The 24,419-nt window shown below is 47.2% G+C and overlaps 1 protein-coding gene across 2 annotated transcripts in view; it reads right to left on the minus strand.

The window, feature by feature from the left end:
• CHD9 (chromodomain helicase DNA binding protein 9) overlaps positions 1 to 24,419 on the minus strand; it is a 230,944-nt gene that overhangs the window by 173,083 nt on the left and 33,442 nt on the right. Inside the window, exon 1 of one of the 2 annotated variants that reach the window (XM_055145070.1) lies at positions 18,517 to 18,641. The exons of the other annotated variant lie outside the window; for it this stretch is intronic. The gene's annotated coding sequence lies outside the window, so the exon portion shown is untranslated. Of the gene's footprint in view, positions 1 to 18,516; positions 18,642 to 24,419 lie in introns of those variants that run through there. 2 annotated transcript variants of the gene reach the window in all.

Below are 24,419 nucleotides of genomic sequence, written 5' to 3' on the forward strand. Positions count from 1 at the left end.
AGCAGGGATCATTAGAATACTTTGCTGACAAGAAATCAGTGTGGCTTTGTTTTTTGATTACCACTTATTCCCTCTATAGCCCCCGTTAGACTGGAGCGATAGCACTAGTGGGTAGGGTGTTTGTCTTGCACGTGGCCGACCCAGGTTTGATTCCTCCGTCTGTCTCGGAGAGCCCGGCAAGCTACCGAGAATATTCCGCCTGCATGGCAGAGGTTGGCAAGCTCCCCATGGCATATTCGATATGCCAAAAACAGTAACAAGTCTTACAATGAGATGTTACTGGTGCCCGCTCAAGGGACAACAGTGCTACAGTGCTACACCCATTAATTGCCATTTAAACAGTTAAACTTCATGCAATTTAACTAGTTTTGTGTGGAAAAAATGAATGGGAGCTGGGTCTGCACTTTTTTGTTTGTTTTTGGACCACACCTTGTGGTGCTCAGTACTTATTCCTGGTTCTACACTCAGGGACCATTCCTGGCAAGTTTTGAGGGACCATACAGGGTGCCAGGGATCAAACCCTGATTGGCTGCATACAAGGCAAGCACCGTATTCACTGTACTATCTCTCCACCATCCCAAATTTTGTTTTGTTTTGCTTTTGGGTCATACTTGGGTAGTGCTCAGGGCTTATTCCTGGCTCTGTGCTCTGAGATCACTCCTGGCAAAACTTAGGGGACCATATGGGGTAATGAGGACTAACCCCTGGCAGGTCACATGCAAGGCAAATGCCCTACCTTTGTACTATCTCTCCAGCTCAAACTGTTTTCCTTCATCCTTCCCACACCTGGCCCCGTTTGGGGGGAGGGGGGCTGGGGAAGGAGAACACTCTGTGTTCCCATGCTTCTTTGTTGTTCATTTGTTGTTTGGGGGCCACTTCCGGTGGTGCTCAGGGCTTACGCCTGGCTTTGTGCTTGGGGTCACTCCTGGTGGACTCAGAGGGATCATATGGAGTGCCAGGGATTGAACCTGGGTTGGCTGCATGCAAGGCAAACTCCCTACCTCTCTGGCCCCAGGTCTGCACTTCTGGAAAAAAAAAAAATTCATAGTAATACAGGTCTCTTTGGAGCCGGAAAGAAGTTTGCCTTGCATTGACTGCCCTGGGTTCAATCCCAGTATCCCATATGGTTCCCAGTATGCCACCACCAGGGGTGATTCCTGAGTGTAGAGCCGTGAGTAATCCCTGAACATTGCCAGATATGGCCCCCACGAGAAAGAATAAAAAATATACATATAGGCCTCTTACAGGCATGTATTTCATTTCTTTAGTATCACAAAAATTTGGACAAACTTGCCACCATGTACAAAGTTTGATTGGATAGAAACCTCAAAAACAGTACACCAGAAAACTGAGTATCTACAATCAGGTCAGTTTCGCCACACTATGAGTATCGTTTGATAGGTTAGCAAAAAAGATAAATGACTCAAGAATCAGGCCAAACCCTGTGCATATCAAATATATAGTTGAAATTTTTCCTTTTCGTGGTTTTGCAGTGACATGCAGGAATGCCTAGGGTTTTTTGTTTTCATTATCAGCATTTTCCTCGTCAATAACATGAAATTCTCTTGATCCAGGACACAATGCCCTTGCTCTCAGAGGATATTTCTCCCCACATTTCCTTTGTAGAGTATGTGCAATTTGGCCAGAAGATACTTAAGTAGTTTGTTTGAAATCTAAGAAATGTCAAGCTGGAACTTATTCACTACTAGTACTACTCTTTCTAAAAAACCAAAGTGTCAGGAGTCTCGTGTTCCTCAAACATCCCATCTTCCTTCGCTACACACCTTTTCACTTTCTAGTCTCTCTGCCTTGTCACTGGATCTAGGTATAGCAGCTTCTTCTTCTTTGAATCTTGCAAAAAAAAAAAAAAAGGCTCCTATTGGGGCCGGGGAAATAGTACAGTGGGCAGGAAGCTTCCTCACATGCAGCCAAGCAGGATTCTATCCTCAGCACCCCACATGGTCCCCTGAGCACTGCCACCAGGCATGATTCCTGAGTGCAGAGACAGGACTGTGCCCTGAGCACCACTGGAGAAGGCCCCAAAGACAAAACAAAAAAACAAAATGGTTTCTCTTCCCTGACCCCTAATTATTCAGGTTGTATCTTTCTTAACAGTTTTCACAGTCTAGTTTGAGAGATTATTTTGTTCCTGCACACTAGGGAAGGAAAAAAAAAACTGATTAAGGCAGAGACTGGCTCAGTCTTGGTCCTGGAAGTATCCCCAGCACCTGAAATACAGATGCTCAGTAGATGTGTACTTTACAAGGAGTGAACTGTACTCTCAAGGCACTAGTAATACACTGGCAGAAAGAAGCACTAAGGTTCTTTCTCCTCTTATCTGGATTAGACTGGCACCGGGAGTCTCTAGCAGATATTTCAAAAGTTACTGCTTACTAAAATCACCTGGGGAATTTAAACTCTATCTTGGTCGGGTTCAGAAAGGTAGCACAGACATCAGGGTGCTTGCCTTGCATCGCAGCTGACCCCAGTTTGATCCCGGGTACTGCATATGGTTCCTTGAGCCCCCCAGGAGTGATTTCTGAGTCTAAAGTCAGATGCAAACCCTGAGTACCACTGAAAGTGCCCCCCCACCTCAAACTGCCTTTACCATGCACAGACCTAGGAATGATGGGTCTCAGGCATCATTAGGTTTCAGAAGCTCCTATGTAAAATAGCTTGCGATAGCTACAATATTAAAGAACTGCTCTTAGGAACACAGAACAGAGTATCACCAGACTACAAGACCTTATTCTCGAAGTGAGCTTCCTTTATTTTCTTCCGATGACTCTTGTTGCACTTAACCCTCATTTCACAAAGGGACAGAATTAGTCACAAACCAGATGAAAAAAGTACCCTCCTCTGATTCCAGCATGCTTCTTTGCAACTTCTTATGATGAAGTCATCAACAAACCCCTCCATTTAGCTGTGGAAGTGAGAAACCATCAATCCATCAATCATTTAAACTGTAATGCACACAGAAGACAATGCTCCCAGAAGAGAGACATCTCCAAAGTCCATCCTGTTTCATGGGGAAAACAACAACAACAACAACAACAACAACAAAACTCCAGATCAAATAGCGGTGGCCTATTTGATAGCACACCATCAAACAGTGGTGGGTCATACTTTGCATATTTCTGTTATGATAAGCTCTAAACTTGAAATCTTCTAGAGGAGGGAATTGGTGGCACTCCCATTGATGCTCAGGGACTAATCCTGGCAGCGTTTGGGGGACCATAAGAGGTGCAGGAGATTGAACTGGGTTTGGTTGCATGCAAAGCAAGCACCTCAATCCCTATACTTTCTCTCCTGCTCACTGAAAGGAAAAACAATGGCTACTGATGCTTTCCTTACCCAACGCAATTACTGAACTTTTTTTCCAAACTCTACATTGTGAATGTAAATGTTCACACGAAGTAGTAGGTTTATTCTGAAAGGAAAATGGTCTCCTCTTGGGAAAACCAAAGGACTACAGTTAAACAGAGAGGACACACGATTGGTCGCAGTCATATCTGAGTAGTAGGTAGTATAGACTCTACCACTTGCCAACTTAATACATGATCGGAAAATTTTCTAGCCTGTAAATATGAATCATAACACAGGCTGCCTGCCTCACACTGCTATTTCTTACAGAAAATGAATACATTTCTGAAAATATTGGCTGCATGCAAGTACACAAATGAAAATTTACTTTTCTGTCTCATAGGTGAAATATTTTTCTGCCTTTAATACATACCCCCCCCACACACACACACACACTTCAGGAGTTAGAAATATTGACTTAGGATATATGTGCCCAGCAAAGTGCTGAGCCAAAAAAAAGGTCCACAATCAATATTTGCTTTGTGACACACGCATCATCCATAGCTAGAGAAATCAAATCCACTGGACCAGAACAGTAGGGAGATCAACAGGGAAAGCAATTTTCCTTTGCAGCAGAGAAACTCAGCTCAGTGAAGTGCAGAAATAACACTGAAAAACCTACTTGTTCCTCCCCTGAAGTTTGCTTCCACCCCCAAATCTAAGTTCTTTCATTTCCTACGCAAGATGTCCAGGCCCTGGAAGGGACTATTTGAATTCAGTGCCCCTCTTATCAGTCAAGTTGAGGGCAACAAACTTGAACTGGTCTGAATTAACAAGCTTCCATTCCGGGCTTTCAGTAGATAAGGAAATCTGGAAAGTTGAAAATTGAAAGCTGTTTTTCAAGCAGTCCTAGGACAGCCTTAAAACGGGAGAATTCCTGCCTTCTCACTTCTCAAGACCAGAAATTAGCTTGGAGTTTGTCTGGGATAAGTTGGGTTTTATTGTTTGTTTGTTTGGTTTGAGGGTCACACCCAGAGGTGCTTAGGGGCTTATTTAGGCTCTGAGCTCAGGAATCACTCCTAGGGGATTCGAGGGACTATATGAGGTGCCAGGGGATCAAACTCAGGTCAGTGGTATGCAAGGCAAACGCCCTACCTGCTATACTATTATTTCTCCAGTTCCTGTCTGTAATAAATTGGAAATCTATGTGGTGCAGGCACATTTTAATCTCTCTCAATCTTATTTTCCTCATTTAGTAATACAGAGAAGAGAAAAAAAAAACTTCTTCGTAGGATTAATATTCTGAAATGTAGAGATGATAAAGCCAGTACTTCTTAGGTTATTAATGAATTATAGCTCATATTTTAAGACATTACAATTATTTCCGACTGTCTGGAGTCACAGAACACCTGGAGTTTGCCAATCACAGTGAAATGCTGACATTTATCAAAGCCTATAAACCAAGAAGTCAGACATATTATATATGTCATCAATATACTATCAAAAACAGAAAAACATTCGCTCACCAAAATGAAGAAAGAAACATCCCCCAAACGAGCTATTGAACTAGGTAATGTGTCAGAATTTCCCCATAATATTTGTTGGCCACTTAAGTTGATTTATGCCTCAAGTCCACACTAACAATTGTAACCAGACAAGAAGTGGAGGCAAAAGAAGGAAAGACCTGCCATTCATATTTGCTGCAGACCTCAGAGTTTGCAAACCTCCACTAATAACACCTTAAGCAAGAGCTGACAACCTAATTCAAAGATTCTGAAACTCTCCTGAAGGCCAGGAAACTCTTTATTCAAAAAGAAAAAAGAAATTGGCAGAAGTTCAAGGTCTACAACAGAAAAGCAGAAGCCCCAAAGAGAAAAACAGAACAAGGGCTAAGCAACCTTTCTGCAAACCCGAGGGTCCCCACCCTGCCCTGCCCCACCTGTCTGTCAATGGCTTCTCTGCAGATCTGGGCTTGGAGGGATACATTCTGAAAACTGTGATGTCCAGCCCCTCATTCTAGAGAGGAGGATATTAAACCCTGAAGGCCTAAGAGGTCCATCGGCAGTGGCACCTGAATTTGTGCAAGCACCAACACTTGAGCCCAGGTCTGTGACCTTTCAGAATTGTCTCCCACTCCAGAGGACCAACTCAGACAGACATTACAAGTTTCTCCAAAACAACCCACTGGGGATTCAGAGCAACGGTGCAAAGGCACAGAGTGCCGGCCTTGCAAGCAAATGTTCATGAGCTCAGCTCTCCGCTGTCCCATGGGCGCCGGGCACGATCCTGGCAGCTCTGCTGTCTGTGTTCATCCCCAAGCACAGCTCTAACCATAACTCGTGTTCCTCCGCTGAAAGGAGACATCCTAGTGAGCACCTACAGGCATTGCAACTGAGGAGCCCCAACCTCAGTGAGCATGGCAGCTGACTGTGCAAGACCTGCAGCCTGACGCACAGCCCCTGGCAGGCCCATGGCTAAAACCGTGAGCCCTAGAGCCAGACACATGGCATGGCAACATCATCAACAACAACGAAGGAACAGGGAAATGGAAGGAAATAATGAAAATAAAAAGTCAAAAGGACTCATTGATTTGAGGCCAGAGACATAGCTGGGACAGTGGCAAGCAGGGTGCTTGTCTTGCACACAGTCAACTGGGTTTTATTTTTCCAACACCACACACGGTCCCCTGAACCAGGAGCAACCACTGAGCACACATCCAAGAGTAAGCTCTTAGCAGAGCCAGGTGTGGACCCAATATCAAACAAAAGCCAGTGAGTTCCAGCTTCTATTACAACATAAGAAATCCTAACAACATTAAGCTCTCCTCTCCAGGGGATGATGATCTGGGGTTAACTTAGCAGAGAAATGCATAGTCCAGATTGCCACGATCCTGCCAGTTCCTACCTGCCTGCATTCATTATTGTTTGCTTCCTACAGAGAGCTGAGTTTGAGATCCGTAGTCTAAGCGTATCTAGAAGAGTCATCTTGTCTAGGAGAGTGTTTGAGAATTAAACTTATAGGAACAAAGGTATCACTTTATTACTTTCAGACAGCATTCACTGTATCACTGTCATCCCGTTGCTCATTGATTTGCTCGAGCAGGCACCAGTAACGTCTCCACTGTAAGACTTGTTGTTACTGTTTTTGGCATATCGAATACACCACAGGGAGCTTGCCAGGCTCTGACGTGCGGGCGAGATACTCTTGGTAGCTTGCTGGACTTTCTGAGAGGGTCAGAGGAATCGAACCCGGATCGACTGCGTGCAAGGCAAACGCACTACCTGCTGTGCTACCACTCCAGCACAAAAACAAAGGTAAACCTAGGAAACTGATACAGGGGACAAATCTCATTTCAAAAGATAAAGCGGAGGGGCTGGAGCAATAGCACAGCTGGTAGGGCTTTTGCCTTGCACGAGGCCGACCAGGGTTCGATTCCCAGCATCCCATATGGTCCCCTGAGCACCGCCAGGAATAATTGCTGAGTGCACGAACCAGGAATAACCCCAGTGAATTGCCGGGTGTGACCCAAAAAGAAAACAAAACAAAAAAAAGATAAAGCAGGGTCTGAGACATAATACAGCAGGGAAGGTGGTTGCCTTGCATGCAGCCAATCTTGATTCAACCCCCGGTGCCTTATGTGGTTCCCTGAGCACCACCAGGAATGATTCCTGAGCCCAAGAGCCAGGGGTAAGCCCTGAGCACCGCCAGGTATAATCCCAAACCAATCCAAAATAGAGAAAATGCCATCATAAAAAATGGCACTTTCCCACATAGTTTAAGAAGGAAAAATCCATAGTTTCTGACTCATTTATTTCTCTAAAGGCTGTTAACTTAACCATAGTCTGAAAGAGCTACAAGTCACAGATTTGCTTGTTGTGTGGCTCCATTGACATCACTCTCTACAACACAACTCCAGACTCTCCAAGCCCCTCGGGAGATGCATTATTAAACCACACATCAGTCTGCTTCCTGCATACCGGGGGCCTCACTCAGCACTAGGGCGAGGAGGTACTGGCTCAGAGCCCCAAGACCATCACTTAAGCGGAGCAACGTGGGCACAGCTGGAGAAATGAGAACAAACCCCCGGGGACGTGAAGTTCAACTCCCCAGCAGTGACAAACAGGCTTCCAGGTCACATTCTTGGGGCCAGAAAGACAGGAGGACAGCAAGTCAGGTGCTTGTCTCGCATGCAGCTGACCCAGATTTAGCACCCCACAGCCCCTGTGCCCCTGAGCACCACCAGAAGAGTCAGGAGTAAGTCCTGCAAATCAGCAGGTATGGTCTAAACAACAACCGCAACAACAACAACAACAACAAAAACAAACCACAACGAACCACATTCTTCCTCCCTGAACCAAGATTTGTTATCTCCTCTGCTTCAATCACCTTCCTCGCCTCTGTTATTAAAACTGGCATCAAAGTATTATTAAGTGTATTACTAATAACATAATTTTAGGGATCATAATGAGTTGGTGAAAAGAATATTTGGACATAAAAAGGTCTCACCCTCAAATTATAACACAAAGGAGGCCTTTGCTTTATCTGGGCGGCCCACTATCACACACCAGCCCTCCTCTAGGGCGTGGCTCAAATGACTTGCTCAGTGACATCTGCCCTAATCATCTTAAATTTAAGTTCTTATCTGCTGAGGCAGGAGTGATAGCACAGAGGGTAGAGTGTTTGTCTTGAACAGGACCGACCCCATTTTGATCCCTGGCACCCCATATTGGCCCTGAGCTTTGCCATGAGTGATCCCTGGGTATACTGCCAGGCACAAGCCCTCAGCACAATCAATTGTGACCCCAAAAAACAAAATGAAATGTTACAACTGTCCTGCCACCCTACATAATGGCAGTCCCTATTTGATTTTTCACCATATCACCCAATACCCTCTCGGAGAGCCCGGCAAGCTACGGAGAGTATCCCGCCCGCACAGCAGAGCCTGGCAAGCTACCCGTGGTGTATTCGATATGCCAAAAACAGCCACAAGTCTCACAATGGAGACGTTACTGGTGCCTGCTAGAGCAAATCGATGAAGAACGGGATGACAGTGCTACAGTGCTATCACCCAATACCATATGACATAGGACATGCTACTTTTGCTTATTTTTGTGTTCTGCCCCAGCCCACCCCAGGAACTTCAGTTCCATCATGGAAGAATACTGTCTGTCCACTGTATCTCCAGTGCTGTCCCAATAGAAGCCACAGCAATAGTGGGTAGGGTGCTTGCCTTCCACCCAGCCAGCCCCAGTTCCAACACCAGCACCCAATATAGTCCCCTGGGCCTGTCAGGAGTGATCCCTGAGTGCAGAACCAGGAGTAAGCCCCAAGGACCACTTGGTGTGGCCCCAAAACTAACTAAATCAATAAAACAGAAGAGGCAACTCAATAAAGATCGGCTGAATAAGTGAACTTCTGGTAAGCTCCCGATGATTTTCTTAACAGTTAACAGGTAACAAAGAACGTTATCGACCATGAAGGTAACTGCCTATTTTAAAGTTGGCAGGGAGCTCAGAAGTTGTGATATCCTTCCTGTATGTACATAACTTGTAGAACAAGCCAACAAGTTTCTTTCCGCAAACATTTTCAAGGATGAGATACAATCCTCTGTTTTTATTAAAAAAAAAAAAAAATCAGGTAGATAGAGGGTACCCATTTGGGGAGCGGGCTACTTAATGAAGTGACCTTAATTTTTCAGAATGATATAATATAGCCACACCATGTGTATGGCATGGGTTTGGCCTATGAGGTGGTGGTGGTGGTGGTGGTGGTGGAGGTGGTGGTCTGTGTGTGTGTGTGTGGTGGGATGTGTGTGTGTGTGTGTGTGTGTGTGTGTGTGTGTGTGTGTGTAGTGAGGCAGTTGAATCTTTAACGACACTATGAATTTTCCTTCTTTTCCTCTGAACTGCCAACAACAGAGTGCAGGTCTTAATCTGAAATACAAATAAGACCTACATTGAAAAGAAACAGAGGATGTTCTGCCGGCCTCACGGTAAAACCTTCCAGCTGCCTTCCGGGAAATGGGTCTGATGAATTTTTTGTTTTGCTGGTTGTTAGTTGTGTCCTTTTACAATGCTTATTTAAATTCTTCAACTAGGAACTGGCATGATGGTTGCCAGCGCACTTGCCTTGTATGTGGCTAACTTGGGTTCGAGCCCCAGCACCCCACTCGGTTCCCCCACAAGCTTGCTAGGAGTGATTCCTAAATGCAGAACCAGGAATAAGACCTGAAGACCACCAGCTATGGTGCCCAAAATAATAAAAATTATAATAATAAATTCTTCAAACAGCACACCTAGGAAACGAGTTCATTTCCCAAATACAACGATCACAAAGCTCAAATCTCTGGTTTCAGTGCTTTGACCTGATCCTACAGCCAGAATACGAACCAATGAACCCCCAACTCTTATATATTTGTGGTGGCAATGTAGGTACTAGTTGTCATGGCCATTAAGCTGAGCCAATAATGGTGGGCAGAGTGAGGACACGCCACTTCAGCACAAGAAAATAACCTGTTAATAAAAGTTCTTACCACCACTATAGCCAGAGAGATATCATCAGTGAAAATACAAGACCTCAGGCTTGTAAGATTAAGTTACCAACCCTCAGGGTCAAATGAGTAGAGAAGAGAGATAAGAAATGACCTGCTTTCTAAGCATCTGAATTTGTGGATTAGATACTTAGGCAAAAATCTCAGAGCAGAATCTCAGACTGAGCTCTATTAAATGTTGCATACTGCCCTAAAGAATAACATTTATACAGTTATTCAGCAATGGCAAAAGAGTGGACACAACTAAAACAAGCCCTGCTGAGCTCCCGTTACCTATATTATGGACCAGCATACAATGGCATACATTGAAAACACATTTTTTTTTTTTTTTTTTTTTAGGAAATGAGCACACTCTTTATGAACTGCCTTGGAATCATTTCAAATGAGAAAACCAAGTGTGGAATAATAGAGTGTGTTTCTATAGGAGGAAAAAGCCAAGACAATCATCCCTTTAGACAAGTGTATTTTCTAGGTGCGTGACAGCGCTTGAAAGGGCACATATCTGATAGGAGCCAGACTTACTGGCTTCTCCCAAAGAGGTCACTGGCTAATAGGGCACAACCTTCGGGAGAGACCCCGGCACCATGTATCTTTCTGAATTCTGAATCAAACAAATGTTACTCTTCGAAATAAACAAAAGGAGTATTTTTAAAGAGAGGATCCAGACATACCTCTAAAAGAACAAGATATCACCAATTCATCCGAGGTAGACTGGTCTGGGCTAACTCTGGGGTCATCGTAGAATAGGGGCGGGAGATTCCCCTTCCTGCCACAAGGCCCAGTGGCCCACATCTGCACCCGACCCCCTCTAGCACAGAAACGGCCCAGCTTCACAAATGGACCCCGTCAAACTGTCAAGCCACCATACTGGTCCAGATCTATCGCTCCTGGACACCTCACAATATCATAGAACTGTCAGCCCAGTAGATCGCAGCTAACCTGATCGGAAAAGCTGCAGAGACGACCACCAGGCTCACGGAGTCTAAACAATCCCAGAGAAGACTCAACGGCACTGACCAGCACAGTCATCCCAGACAATGACTGTGTAACATCACTGTGACACAACAAGGATCACAAATTTACTCTGACTGATGGAAGGCTTGATAATTCCACTTGCCTTATGTTGCAACAAACAGTCAGAAGTAAATCTGTGCCTGCCAAGGGGCAGCCTGAGGTGACGGTGAGAAACTGGAGATGCCCGGTGGTGAACTGGTATCGAAACACTTAAGGCCTGAAACAACTGTATTATAAGTAACTTCGTAAATCACAATGTTATAATAAAAATACAATAATAAATTTCTTTTTGAAAAAATAAGAGAGAGGGGGGCCAGAAATATAGCTCACTGACAGACTGCTTGGTATGCATGAGGATTTGGATTTGATACCTGGCACTCCCCAAAAACTACTTTGAAGAGAAAAAAATTGTACGAGGGGACGTTTAAAAAATTAAGTCATGGGGCTGGAGCGGTAGTACAGCGGGTAGGGCGTTTGCCTTGCACGCGGCTAACCCGGGATCGATTCCCAGCATCCCATATGGCCCCACAAGCACCGCCAGGTGTAATTCCTGAGTGCAGAGCCAGGAGAAACCCCTGTGCAATGCTGGGTGTGACCCAAAAAGGTAAAAATAAAAATAAAAAAGTAAGTCTTGGGGCCAGAGCTATAGTACAGCAGGGAGGGAGTTTGCCTTGCACACGGCCAACTCGGGTTCGACCCCGGCATCTGATATGGTCTGCCATGCACCGCCAGGAGTAATTCCTGAGTGCAGAAGCAGGAGTAACCCCTGAGCATCACTGGGTGTGCTCCCCAAAGCAAAAAACTAATAATAACAACAAAATAAATAAATAAGCCTTTCTTAATCTAGGAGAGTAGAGAAAAGAGAATTATTTCTTTTCTCTCAAAGAGTAGTTACTGTTTCTATAACCCCAAGGTTATTTTGAAAAATCAGCAAATAGATACTGAGTATCATTTGTTTGTTTTGAACTGCTTTTTTTCTAATTGAATCACAAGAGATAAACACATTTACAAAGTTGTTCATGATTGGATTTCAGTCGTATAATGTTCCAACAATCATCCCTTCACCAGTGTACTTTCCCACCACTGCCCTCCTCCTCCCCACACCTGCCACTATGGCAGGCGCTCTCTCTCTCTCTCTCTCTCTCTCTCTCTCTCTCTCTCTCTCTCTCTCTCTCTCTCTCTCTCTCTTACCCTCTCGCTCTCTCTCACTCAGAGAATTTCTTGTAACATCCTTGCAGCATTATAAACTGAGTGGATTAACTACAAAGAAACTTCTGCTCTGGTATGGTAAGTTGGGTGCTTCTAGCAAGAGGCTGTTAAGGAAGAGGAAGTGCCAAAGATAATTTGATTGCTTTGGAAGAATACTTTATTGACCTGAAAGGGGAGGGCAAGAGGAAACTCTTCCTTTGCTGCTTTCATGACATGGGTTTCCAAGACTGGCAAAGCAGTGCCTGACTCTACCATCAAATTAAATATAAGGGCCAGAGAGAGAGAGAGAGAGAGAGAGATTACAGGGGTTAAGACACTTGCCTTGCACCCAGCCAACCTGGGTTCAATCAATCCCTGGCAATGATTGAATCATTGAATCAGTCCCCAGACCATGCCAGAAATGACTGCTGAGCTCAGAGTCAGGTGTAAGTTCTGAGCACCTTGAGGTGTGGCCCCAAAACAAACAAAACAGGCACGATCCTTGTCTAATTGAAATCTACCAGCTCCACGGCCATGCTTTGGCAGCAGCGCTGCTAAAATGCCAGACGTGCTTAAAAAAAAAAAAAAAGACTCAAATGCAATCAAAGGCCAGAGAGTGAGTAAGGCACACAAACGTGGTCAACTCCGGTTCGATCCCCCGCAACACACATGGTCCCTAAATACTACCCTGAGCACAGAGCCAAGAAAGAGCAACGAGCCCTGGGCACAATTGGGCATGGCCCACCCCATCCATTCCTCCATCCCTCTCCCCCGCCCCCTGCCAAATTTTAAAAAATAAATTTAAAAACCTGTTTTAAACAAATAAAAGGCACTCGGACCTCAGATGTGCGGAGAAATCTGAGGTGAACCCCAGGGAAGAGGACAGCCCCTTAAGACTCAGAGTAATCAAGGAATTTCCTCAGTTCGGGCTCAGCAAGAATAAAAGTGTAGAGGCGGAGTTTAGACGGAAAGGATGTCAGAAAGAAGGGCCAGAGAGAAGAGTGGGCAAACTGGAGATTCAGTGCTGCTGGCTCTACCTCAAACTTGTAGTGTGCTTCTTTTGATTCATTTACACATGCATTTATTTATTTATTTGTTTTGGTGCTCAGGGGCTACCCAGGCTTCAGACTCAAGGACGACACAGTGCCAGGGATCAAACCTACGTACCCTGCCTGTGAAGCATGAGCTCAGTGTATTGAGCTAGTTCTTTGGCCCTGTACTACGTTAGTTTTTTTAGGAATGAGTGGCCTCCACTTTAAAGTGGAGTCATCACAGGTTGCCTCATCTTCCTTCCTGGGTTATCAGGAGACTTTCAAATGATAAAAATGGGTAGCCAAGTGTGAGGACATCACAACTGAAGCGTATGATGCTGTCATCAGAGAAATACTATAGTAAAGGGGCTGGAGTGATAGCACATTGGGTAGGGCATTTGCCTTACACGTGGCCAACCCGGATTCAATTCCCAGCATCTCATATGGTCCCCTGAGCACACCAGGAGTAATTCCTGAGTTCAGAGCCAGGAGTAACCCCTGTGCATTGCCAGGTGTGACCCAAAAAGCAACAACAACAAAAAAGAACTACTACAGTAAAAAGAAAGGAGGTGGGGTGGGGAGAAATAAACTAAAATAAAATGCTGAGCCCTCAGAGAGTTTACTTCCTGTGACTCTTGGGAAAAGGAATCCTCCATTCAATGAAGGAACATGCCATTTACGGGTTTGTTTATTAGTGTTCTGCATAAACGGCCTGCTTAATTTTTCTAAAAATCTAAAACTGTCCAAGAAATAAAGTCCAGGGCTCGGAAGAACAGTGTGGTGGCTTATAGTCTCAAGTTTTTCCCAACTGTGACCTGCTTATGACCTTGTTTCCTTCCTGTCCCCTGTCGCCATTTCCTCCCCCCTATCCCACCCCCCCCACGACCCCTGCCACATCCTACTAGTTTGACCCTCTAGTCTCATGTCATGACCCACCATTTATAGAATTTTCACCTCTGGCCCTCTGAGAATATCCTAGAGAACCACGAACGAGGAACTGTATGGCTTCCAGTAGAGAATCTCTGGCTTTGAGAGCTGCCTTGCAACTTTGCAAGCATTTGGTCATGAGTTCAAGTTCCCAGTGCCCCCATGTGCGCTGGTGTGATCCTGGCAGCTTGTCTGTTTGAGAACCGCAACCAGCATGGCCTGGACTCGAATCTGGAAAAAAGAGGAAGCAGCCCTGCTGTTTCTGAATCTGAAGTCACCAATGATAATCATGATCATGATCATGATCATCATCATGATCATCATGATCATCACCATCATCATCAAGTCTAGAAAAATTTTACATAGAGTTTAGAATATGTAGATTAACAAAGAAGACTTTGGAGCCAGACCACTTGAACCTGAATCCTGGTTCCGCCAGTTACTAGCTTAGTGACCTGGGAAACTGATTAAAATGCTCTGGAAAGGGGCTGGAGAGAGAGTACATGGGTAGGGTGTTGGCCTTACACATGCCCAACCCAACCGGGTACAATTCCCAGCACCCCATCTGGTCCCCCAAGCCCGCCAGGAGTGACCCTGGAGCACAGAGCCAGGAGAAAGCCATGAGCACAGCCCCTGAACCAAAATAATAATAATAATAATAATAGTAATAATAATAATAGCACAGTGGTTGGGCATTCGCCTTTCACACGGCCGAACCAAGTTCGGTTCCTCCGCCCCTCTCGGAGAGCCCAGCAAGCTACCAAGAGTATCAAGCTCGTGTGGCAGAGCCTGGCAAACTACCCGTGCGTATTGGATATGCCAAAAACAGTAACAATAAGTCTCTCAATGAGAGACGTTACTGGTGCCCGCTCAAACAAATCGATGAGCAATGAGATGACAGTGACAGTGACAGAATAATAATAATAATAATAATAATAATAATAATAATAATAATAATGAGAAATGTTCTGTAGTTCCATTTCTTCATCAATAAGCACCATGTAAATGTTTGCTACAAAGTAACAATCATACATACTCCTAGGAACTGAACTCAACAATGTAACCACAGTGGATAACAAACAGCAACAAGTTCTGAAATCATCTTCCAGTGTCTTGCAATTAAAGAAGTGATGTTCAAAGACTAAAGTAACCCCCCCAAGGCCACACCACTAGCGGACTGGGCAGGATGGGAGCAGCCGGGACTGTGGGAGACTCCGACCATGAGCAGCATTGCCACCACCCAGTGCTTTGCAACCAGCATGGCCTGGACTCGAATCTGGAAAAAAGAGGATGTCGGCAAACACAGCCTGAATTCCAGCACTTGGTCCCAGGACTAAGTGTCTAGGAGTTAGACATCTCCAGGAGGGGGGCAGAGAGAGAATGCAGCAGTAGGGTGCTTACAGGTGGTGGACCCGGGTTCCACCGCTGGTGTCGAATATGGTCACCCCAGCACCACCAGGAGTGATCCCTGAGTGCAGAATCAAGAAGAACCCCTGAGCATTGCCAGTGTAGCCCCCAAACCAAAAGCAAACAAACAAAAAGTCCATAGGAAATGGCCCCACAATTCTGCGCTTTTTTTTTTCTATTTGGGTCACACCTGGCTATGCTCAGGCGTTACTGCTGGCTCTGCATTCAGGAATTACTCCTGGCGGTGCTCGGGGACCATATGGGATGCCGGTGATCGAACCTGTGTCGGCCGTGTGCAAGGCAAACGCCCTCCCCGCTGTATTATCGCTCCGGCCCCATTCCTGCACATTCTTGATCCCCTTTCTTATTTGCTTATTTCTTGAGTCTTGGGACTGTGCTTAGGGATTTTCCTGGTGGTTGTCAGGGGACCGTATGTGGTGCCAGGGCTCAGACCACAGGACTGGCCACATGCAAGGCAAGTGACTTACTCCCTGCACTATCTCTCTGCCCCCGCCCCCTGCTGCCTCCTCTTGTTAAGCCCCATTCCTGACACCCTTGCCTGGCCTAGGTGAATCGTGCTGGGAATTTCAGATTTAAAATTCATGGTGGAGACAGCCTGGAGATGCCACATCCCCCACCTGCCTTTCTTTTGTGCTTCTGAATCTTAATAGGAACAGGGCTGGGTCTCTAGGAGGCCCTAAGAGGGCAGATCCAGGTGTGATGGGACCTGAAGAACCTACAACGCTGGGGGCTGTCATCAGAAAAGAAATACACAAATCAAATATGAGGTACCAGGGGGCCTGGGAGGGAAGCATGCAAATGAAGGGCCCTAAGTTGAAGCCTAATTAGCTGCTGGTAAATCCCATTCTGCTCCGAGTACCTAATTTCCTTCCTCCCTCTCCCCTCCCTCCCTCCCAGCCATCTCACTCGCACCTGCCCTGACATCCAGCACCCACTGGCACCAGGCAGGAACTTCATAAATTTACATTCTGATTAAACAATGGGACTTGACTCCAATCTGCAGATTTTTATCTGAGTTGTGATAAGTGCACACAGCATTGCTTTTTTTTTTCCTCCCCCTACCCTTAATCTAGAGGAAGAAGAAAATGATCCATGAGGAACTGAGGAACCAACTGGTGGGTGGTGTGTAAACACGCCAGGTGGGATGGCCTGAGACAGGGGGTAGACCATAATGTAGCCAGAGGCTACCGTTTCCTATTATGGGGAGAAACACCGCCAGATGCAGGCTCTTCCAGGCCTGGGCTGTTCAAGGAATGAAATAATCCTCTCTCCTCTCGGCTGGGAGGGGAGGGCAATTTAACCATCTAGAGAAAAGAATTAGCACAGTTATTGCGTCCCTGTATATAATTAATGCACTTGCACACATACCACCTGATCTCACGGTCACACCATCTGATGTAATGTGGTTTTGGTCAACCCCCGTCCCCCCCCCAGGACCGACGGGAGGGTTTACTTGGTGCCAACCAAGGTCACAGGGCTCCTAATTGGAAAAGCTGGACTTTGAGGAATGACTCCAAGTGCAGTGCCCTTTCTAACTCAACAGGAACTGTGTGATCTTCAGCAAGTATTTCCCCCCACCGTTTTTTTTTTTTAATTTTCCAGGCTCGATGCCCAAAGATGAGGCTTCGAGTGCAATTCTGAACACTCCCCTTTTAATTCCCGTTCCCACAGCACCCCCATTATCCTCACATCCAGAGGACACAAAGCAGGCCACAGGGAGCCACCGCACAAAGGCCCCATAGACAAAATGAGCAGAGGCCATTTTGTGGATCATGGGGGGTGGGGACGTGTTTCCTAGGCAGGGGTGGGGAGGGGGGTGCTGGGGAAGTTTTCTCAGCTCGATCATCCCCGATGAGTCACGGAGGTTCATCCCAGGCTCCAGAGAGTTTCTCACTTCTCCCCTTCCCGTGGGCAGCCAACAGCTCCCCAGCCCCGGAGCCCGGGTTTGGCATCTGTCCTTCACCGCTTGTCCCCGGCCGCCTGCTCAGTCAGGGCCTGGCGGGGCGCCACAGAGCCCAGAGCAGGAGGGGAGGAAGCCACCCAGGGCTGTCAGTGTTCCCAGATGACTCAACCCCGCCACCCCCTCCTGCCTGGCCCCCGCACAGCCTCCTGCCTCCTAACTTTCCATTTTCAGGCAGCTCCAGTCTTGCTTCTCACTCTCCCTCCCTGCACTGCCCGGGGCTTGGGGGGGGGGGGGGAGAGCTGAGGCGGTGGAGGTGTGCCAAGTGTGCAGCCCTGGGGGGCTGCCTGGGGGCAGCGTGGCTGGGGGGGAGGGGCACTCACGGGACTAGCTGAAGCGGGCTGTAATGGAGAGTTTGGAATATAGGTCAAGGTGCTCTCGGCAGGGCCCAGGGGAGGATCACCTGACGGCCCGCTGGTGACTCAGCGGGAAGCCAAGGGGTGGGAGCCGGAATCTCCTGGACTGGACCTGGGGGTGGGGGTGGGAGGACCGGAGGAGAAGGAGGAGGAGGAGGAGGAGGATGAGAAGGAGGAAAAGGAGGAGGAGGAGGAAGAGGTCAAGTTGTCTCGGGCTGGCGGACAGTCAGCGGGGGAGGGGGAGGAGCTGCTGCGAGCCAGGGAAGGCGCACAGGACCTCTGGTGACCTCTCGCAGGCCCAATCCAACTCCACGGTCACTCCCGGGTCACGCCGCCTCTGCGGCCACAACAGCCTCAACTCACTCGCTGCCTCTCGGGCCCAAGCGGGAGCCCGCGGTGGGGGAGGGCAGAAGCTTCTGGCGGTGCCAGGCTCCATCCGCCCCGGCCCCCTGGCCAAGCACCCAGAGCCCCTCTCATACACGGAGACAGACGTTTCAGGGGACCTGCCCGCCGCCCCTGTGGGTGCTGAAGAGGAGAATCACGAGCCCATTTTATTCTACAGCTCGGCATGCAAGGGGCCTGCCTCCGTGCAAGGGGTGCGGCGGCTGCCGCGGTGGCTGGAACAGCAGCTGCTCTGTCTGAGCCTCACTTCCTCTGGCTCCAGCTGCAGGTTCCTCCAGGCCAAGCAGGGAGTTTCCTCCTTCTCGGGAGGCGGCCACCCTCACCTCCCACCCCTCCCCCCCTCCCCCAGCTGCTTACCACCCTCTGCGGGTAGCGCTTCTGGGACTCCCTGGTTCCATGAGTCAGAGCCAGGCTGGAGACAGACAGCAGGCTTCCTTTATTAAATCAGCCTCCTGCCCTGTACACCACAGAGGGAAGCTATAATTACTCCTTCGGCCTGGCTCTGAGAACCGAGCCACAGACGCTGCGTTGGGAAAGACGGGTCCCCATTCCAGCCTTTATCTAGTGCGTCCCGGCTGGGAGATGGGGATAACAGTTCAGACCTGTGACAGCTAGGTCAGATGTTCTGCACAGGTGCGGGCAGTGTGTTAGACCTGGCAGCCCAGGTAGATTGCTAAAAAACATTTTCCTTAAACGCATCGGACAGGAGGTACTTCGTTGTGTGTTTGTTTTGTTTCAGTGGGAGTTTTGGTTTCATTTTCTTTCTTGTTACTGGGGGACAGGGAGGGATGTGGGCCACACCTGGTAGTCATCATGCGCTGATGGACTCTGGGGCTCCTCACAGAAAGTGTTTGGGGGGGGGGGGGACCGTGTGGCACTGGGAGACCAAACCCGAGCTGGCTGCATGCAAGGCAAGCACTTTAACCCCTGTACTATCTTTCCAGCCCTTGTTTTCTTTCAAAATACTTGCAGCCTCATTGCCTGCCTTATCTGAGGTAGACTGCTCATTACTGATGTCGGTCTGTAAGCAATGAAGTGGGGCAAGGCAGGGAAGGAGCCAGAGGACAGTACATACAGCCAGTGGGACACTTTCCTTGCATGAGGCTGACCCTGATTTGATCCCTGATACCACAGAAGGTTCCCCCAAGCCCTGCCAGGAGTGATTCCTGAAGGCAGAGCTCTGAAAAAGCCCTGATCAATGATGGATGTGGCCCCCAAACAAAAACAAAACAAACAACAAAGGGCAACTAAATATAATTTTGGAACTTTAGAACTGTCTTAACCTTTGGGCCTACAGACACAAATTCTCAGGTCTCCCAGAACTACCGAAATGTTTAAAATCTAAAAACCTAGGGGCTGGACTGATAGCACAGCGGGGAGGGCATTTGCCTTGCATGCGGCCAACCCGGGTTCGATTCCCAGTATCCCATATGGTCCCCTGAGCACCGCCAGGGGTGATTCCTGAGTGCAGAGGCAGGAGTAACCCCTGTGCATTGCCAGGTGTGACCCAAAAAGCATAAAAAAAAAAATCCAAAAACCTAAAAAGAATAGGACTCCAAAATAAAAAATAAAACCACAAAATCAAAAATAATATAAACTTCATTAAGTATTCAACTTAGTGTTCATTGGTTTGTTCCCTTATTCACTCTCCATTCATTCATTCATAAATCCATTCAATCTGTAAATGTGGATTTATTCTGCTCATTCACCAGATGTTTTCTGAGCTGCTCCTTAGTGCCAGGTTTAGGTTTATCACCAGGGATACATAAACTAAACCACCACAAACTAAATACAAAGCACACACACTCTCACACACACAAGATACAGACAGAACTAAGACAAATACTCCAGCCCTGGTGATTCAATAACAGAATAATTCATCGTATAATATGTTATAGATAGTAACTGCAGATAAGCAATAAAAGAAAAATAGAGCAGCATTGGGGAAATCATTGACAATGGAGAAATTCGTAAGTCTCATGACATTGGGGAACAATTTGTAGGTTAGATCTTTAACACAATGAGAGTTCTCAAGTCTACGTAATGACTACTAGGAAATTATAATCAATAATAAAATCATTGAGTTGCATTTGACTGGTGTGAAATTATTCAAAATTTAAGCTTCCTGGGCTGGAGTGATAGCACAGCAGTTAGGGCATTTGCCTTGCGCACGGCTGACCAGGGTTCAATTCCCAGGATCCATATGGTCCCCCGAGCACCGCCAAGAGTAATAACTGAGTGCAGAGCCTGGAGTAACCCCTATGCATCGCTGGGTGTGACCCAAAAAGAAAAAAAAAATTTAAGCGTTCTTTGTCACCAAAATATGGGTGCAAGTTAAATATATTTGATAGGAGATAAAAAAAAAAAAAGTCAAAGTTCCATGGTATCCGATTTGGGTATGTAAAGGGACTTAATTTAAGTATTAACTGGGCACTTATAATATAGGGGTTGAAGATGTGGGGGTCAATGCCAGGGTTCAGATCTGAGTTCCATCATTTACTACCTAGATGATTCTGGGAAAGATACTTAATTTCAGTTCCCCGTCTTTTATATGGGGATAATATATAACCTACCTTATAGGGTTTCTGGAATGATTAAATGAGATCATAAAAATAAAGGTGTTAGTTAGCATAGTACCTGGCACTTAGCAAGCACTCAATAAATGTCATCTGTTATTATTGCTCTTGTTATGATGATGACAATGATGATAATGATGAGGTACCCGGTGCTGAGTTGGGTACTGAGGACTCAGAGCTGAACAAGAAAGTGGCATCATCCCAATCGGGGAGATTTTTTTGCAAGCATGTTATACTTCATTAAATTCCCACAGCCCCCTCTTCTGCACTGCACCACTGACCTTCATTAAGCCATACCTGCATAGCTCATTAAAATGAAGAGCCTGCAACAAAACACTATTTAATAACTGCGGGTTATTGGGAAAATAACCAATTGGAAAAAATTTAAAAGTCTCTTAATGTCAAGTGTTGGAGAGGATGTGAATTGAGAGGCTGTCCACATGCTCCTGGATGGTAGAATAATAAATAGCTACGCGAACATTATTTTCCAGGGGAAATGCGCAAAAAATGTTTAGCTCAGCATGTAGCAGAACGCTGGTAACTATCCAAATGCCACAGCCAGGACAATACATAATACAGGTGGAACAGAATAGAGGCAATATAATATAATACTGAAAACAAAGGTGCCAAGTTATCTGGTGCAATACGGATGAATCTTAGCAATCTAATATAAGGAAAAAAGGGATACATCCAGAAGGTTCCATAAAGCAGCATATGCTCTTACACAGGGTTAAAGCTGACAAAATCTCAACAACACGCTGTTTAGAAAATACTCAAAGGAACATGGCTTAGAATACCGGCGTTGGAAGCAAGAGTCCGAGAACTCAGTCCTTCGCGTCGACATGCACGGAGCATGATACCAGCAGCTCTGTGATCCCCAGCTTTGCTGCTTGTGACCCCCTGCTCTGCAAGCTATTTCCTGCTGCACTACACAGCCAGGTGTGTGTGACTACCACTACAAAGGATGTGACCCCCCCCCCCCCCCGCCTCCTTTTGTCCTATGACCCAGGGAGCACTGCAACATAACAGAGATGTTCCATGGGGCAGGAGCAATAGTAGAGCAGGTAGGGCTCTTCCTGCCTTGCATGCGGCCAGCCCAGGTTTGACCCCTGGTACTCCATCTGGTACCCTGAGACCACCAGGAGTGATTCCTGAGCTCAGAGCCAGGAGAAAACCCTGGGCACTGCCGGGTGTGCTCCTTCCTCCCACCCCCAAACCCCCCAAAAAAGATGTCCCAGCTCTAGCCAGGGAGTACAGATCCCTGCGTGAGTGTGTGTGTGTGTGTGTGTGTGTGTGTGTGTGTGTGTATACTGAAGCAACTGCCATTGAGACATACAACCAGAATGGGCATCAGAGTCACAACTAAAGATGAAGAAGCTCAACTCACCACTACTAAAAGAGGGCAACCCTCAGGGCTGGAGCAATAGCACAGCGGGTAGGGCATTTGCCTTGCTCGCGCCTGATCTGGGTTTGATTCCCAGCATCCCATATGGTCCCGAGAGCACCACTTAGAAGTAATTCCTGAATGCATGAGCCAGGAGTAGCCCCTGTGCATTGCCGGGTGTGAACCCCCCCTAAAAAAAAAAAAAAAGAAACCAAGAGGGCAACCCTTGGCAATCACAGTGACCAAATGTGTGAGGCTCATAACCTGATGTGACCCAGGAAAGTACCAAAGCAAAATGCAAACTGTGGAAGGACCACGACCACGGACAGGTGTGTGTGTGTGTGTGTGTGTGTGTGTGTGTGTGTGTGTGTGTGAGAGAGAGAGAGAGAGAGAGAGAGAGAGAGAGAGAGAGAGAGAGAGCGCAACATCCATATAATGAAAGGAAATATGGGGGGGGCGGCTATGTGAGTATGAATAAAAAAGAAACATAGTAAAGAAAACTATCTTCTCTTCAAAAGGAAAGGAGAGGTAAAGCCTCAAGTGTGGGATAAGGGAGGCAAAGGGATGCCAAGGGCAGTGATAGAGCTGGGTGGTAGGTTCCTAGGCGCTTACACGTGATGAGTAAACATCAGTGATAAGTGGCCAGGTGCTTGTTGTGTGAGGTGCCACCAAAGAGGAAAGAACGTCATAAATCAAATACGAAGAAGAATCCTGATTAGGTGGTTTCCAAAAAAACAAAAACAAAATAAAACTCTTCTCTAAGGGACCTTGGAAAGGTGTCACATCAAGACCCGGGGAGGGAAATGGACTCTGAGAGGCTGGCAGCCGTGAGAGACCGGGAGGGTGAAGCAGAGTGGACTTTGGAGGTCACCCGCCTTCAGCAAGCACGAGTGGCAGTGCTGGCCCAGAAAGGTCACCTGCGGCCACAGGGCAACAGGGAATGGTGCTGGGGTTGAAGGAAGGCCACCAGCTTTAGGTCAGGCTCCAGCTGTCTGTGAAGTGGCTGGCCCCAGTGCTCTCTCCTCGAGGTCTTTGTCAGGCCCAGCCCTGTCACTGCCTCGGAGAGAGACTTCCAGTTCCTGCATTCACAGGCCTAGAGGGGTGTGCACGGCAGAGAGCTCCCGTCCAGCTGGGCGCTGCGGGCCCAGGCAGCGTGGGACAGCTACATAGATAATTCCGGGCTCTGCGCCTCATAAGCAGCGGGTGAAGAAGCTGGAGTTATTCCTCATCTGCACGAGAGTCCACATGTTTCAGCGGGCTGGATGGGACTGCTTGCCGGGCTTCTCAGGCTCTTGCCCTCTCAAAAGTGAAGGGGAGAGAGAGAGAGAGAGAGAGAGAGAGAGAGAGAGAGAGAGAGAGAGAGAGAGGAGAGAGAGAGAGAGAGAGAGAGAGAGAGAGAGAGAGAGAGAGAGAGAGAGAGAGAGAGAGAGAGAGAGAGAGAGAGAGAGAGAGAGAACACAGCAGGTAGGGACTTTCGTGTATGCAGCATACCTGAGTTCGATCCCCAGCACTCTAAACGGTCCCCTGAGCATCACCAGGACTGATCCTGAGTGCAGAGCCAGGAGTAAGCCCTAACGACCTTAAAACAGGTTAAGGGTGTGTCCTCAAAACAAAAACAAACAAAAAGTGGGGCCCAGGGACTGGGGAGATAGTACAGCGGGCAGGGCACTTGCCTTCCACGCAGCCAACCCAAGTTAAATGACTGGAACCCTGTATCGTCCCCAGAACCCCACCAGGAGTGGTCCCTGAGCACAGAGCCTGAGTACCGCCAGATATGGCTCAAGCCACTACTACCCCCAAACTCAGTCTGCAAGTCCAAAAGGCCACTGGGACTATCCTGGTGACTGTCACTCTCTCCATCCAGCTCCTCAAGATTCCAGATATCACCTGTGGATGATGGTGCAGCCACCTGTAGGGGCCCATCTACGTGGTGGGGATCCCGACAGACTGTTTAAGGACCCTAGGACAGACAGACGTGACACATTTCTCAGAATGTGCCCAAGTCCTTCCATGACCCATGACTGAATTCCAATGCAGAAATCTCTGGGAAACACCAAAATATCCAATCAGGGAACAACCTAGCTTATCGCTTTGTGTCCTTAAACAGACACTAAAGCTCTTCGCAGAGATAGGATTCACGAGGGGCAAGGAGGACACATACCTGGGGGCGGGTCACACATGGCTGACAGGTTAGAAAGGGACTAGATGAAGGCTGACTTTTTGGGGTTTTTTTTTTGGCTTTTTGGGTCACACCGGGTGATGCACAGGGGTTACTCCTGGCTCATGCACTCAGGAATTAA

Source organism: Sorex araneus, chromosome 8 (assembly GCF_027595985.1).
Source record: "Sorex araneus isolate mSorAra2 chromosome 8, mSorAra2.pri, whole genome shotgun sequence".
Taxonomy (NCBI): domain Eukaryota; kingdom Metazoa; phylum Chordata; class Mammalia; order Eulipotyphla; family Soricidae; genus Sorex; species Sorex araneus.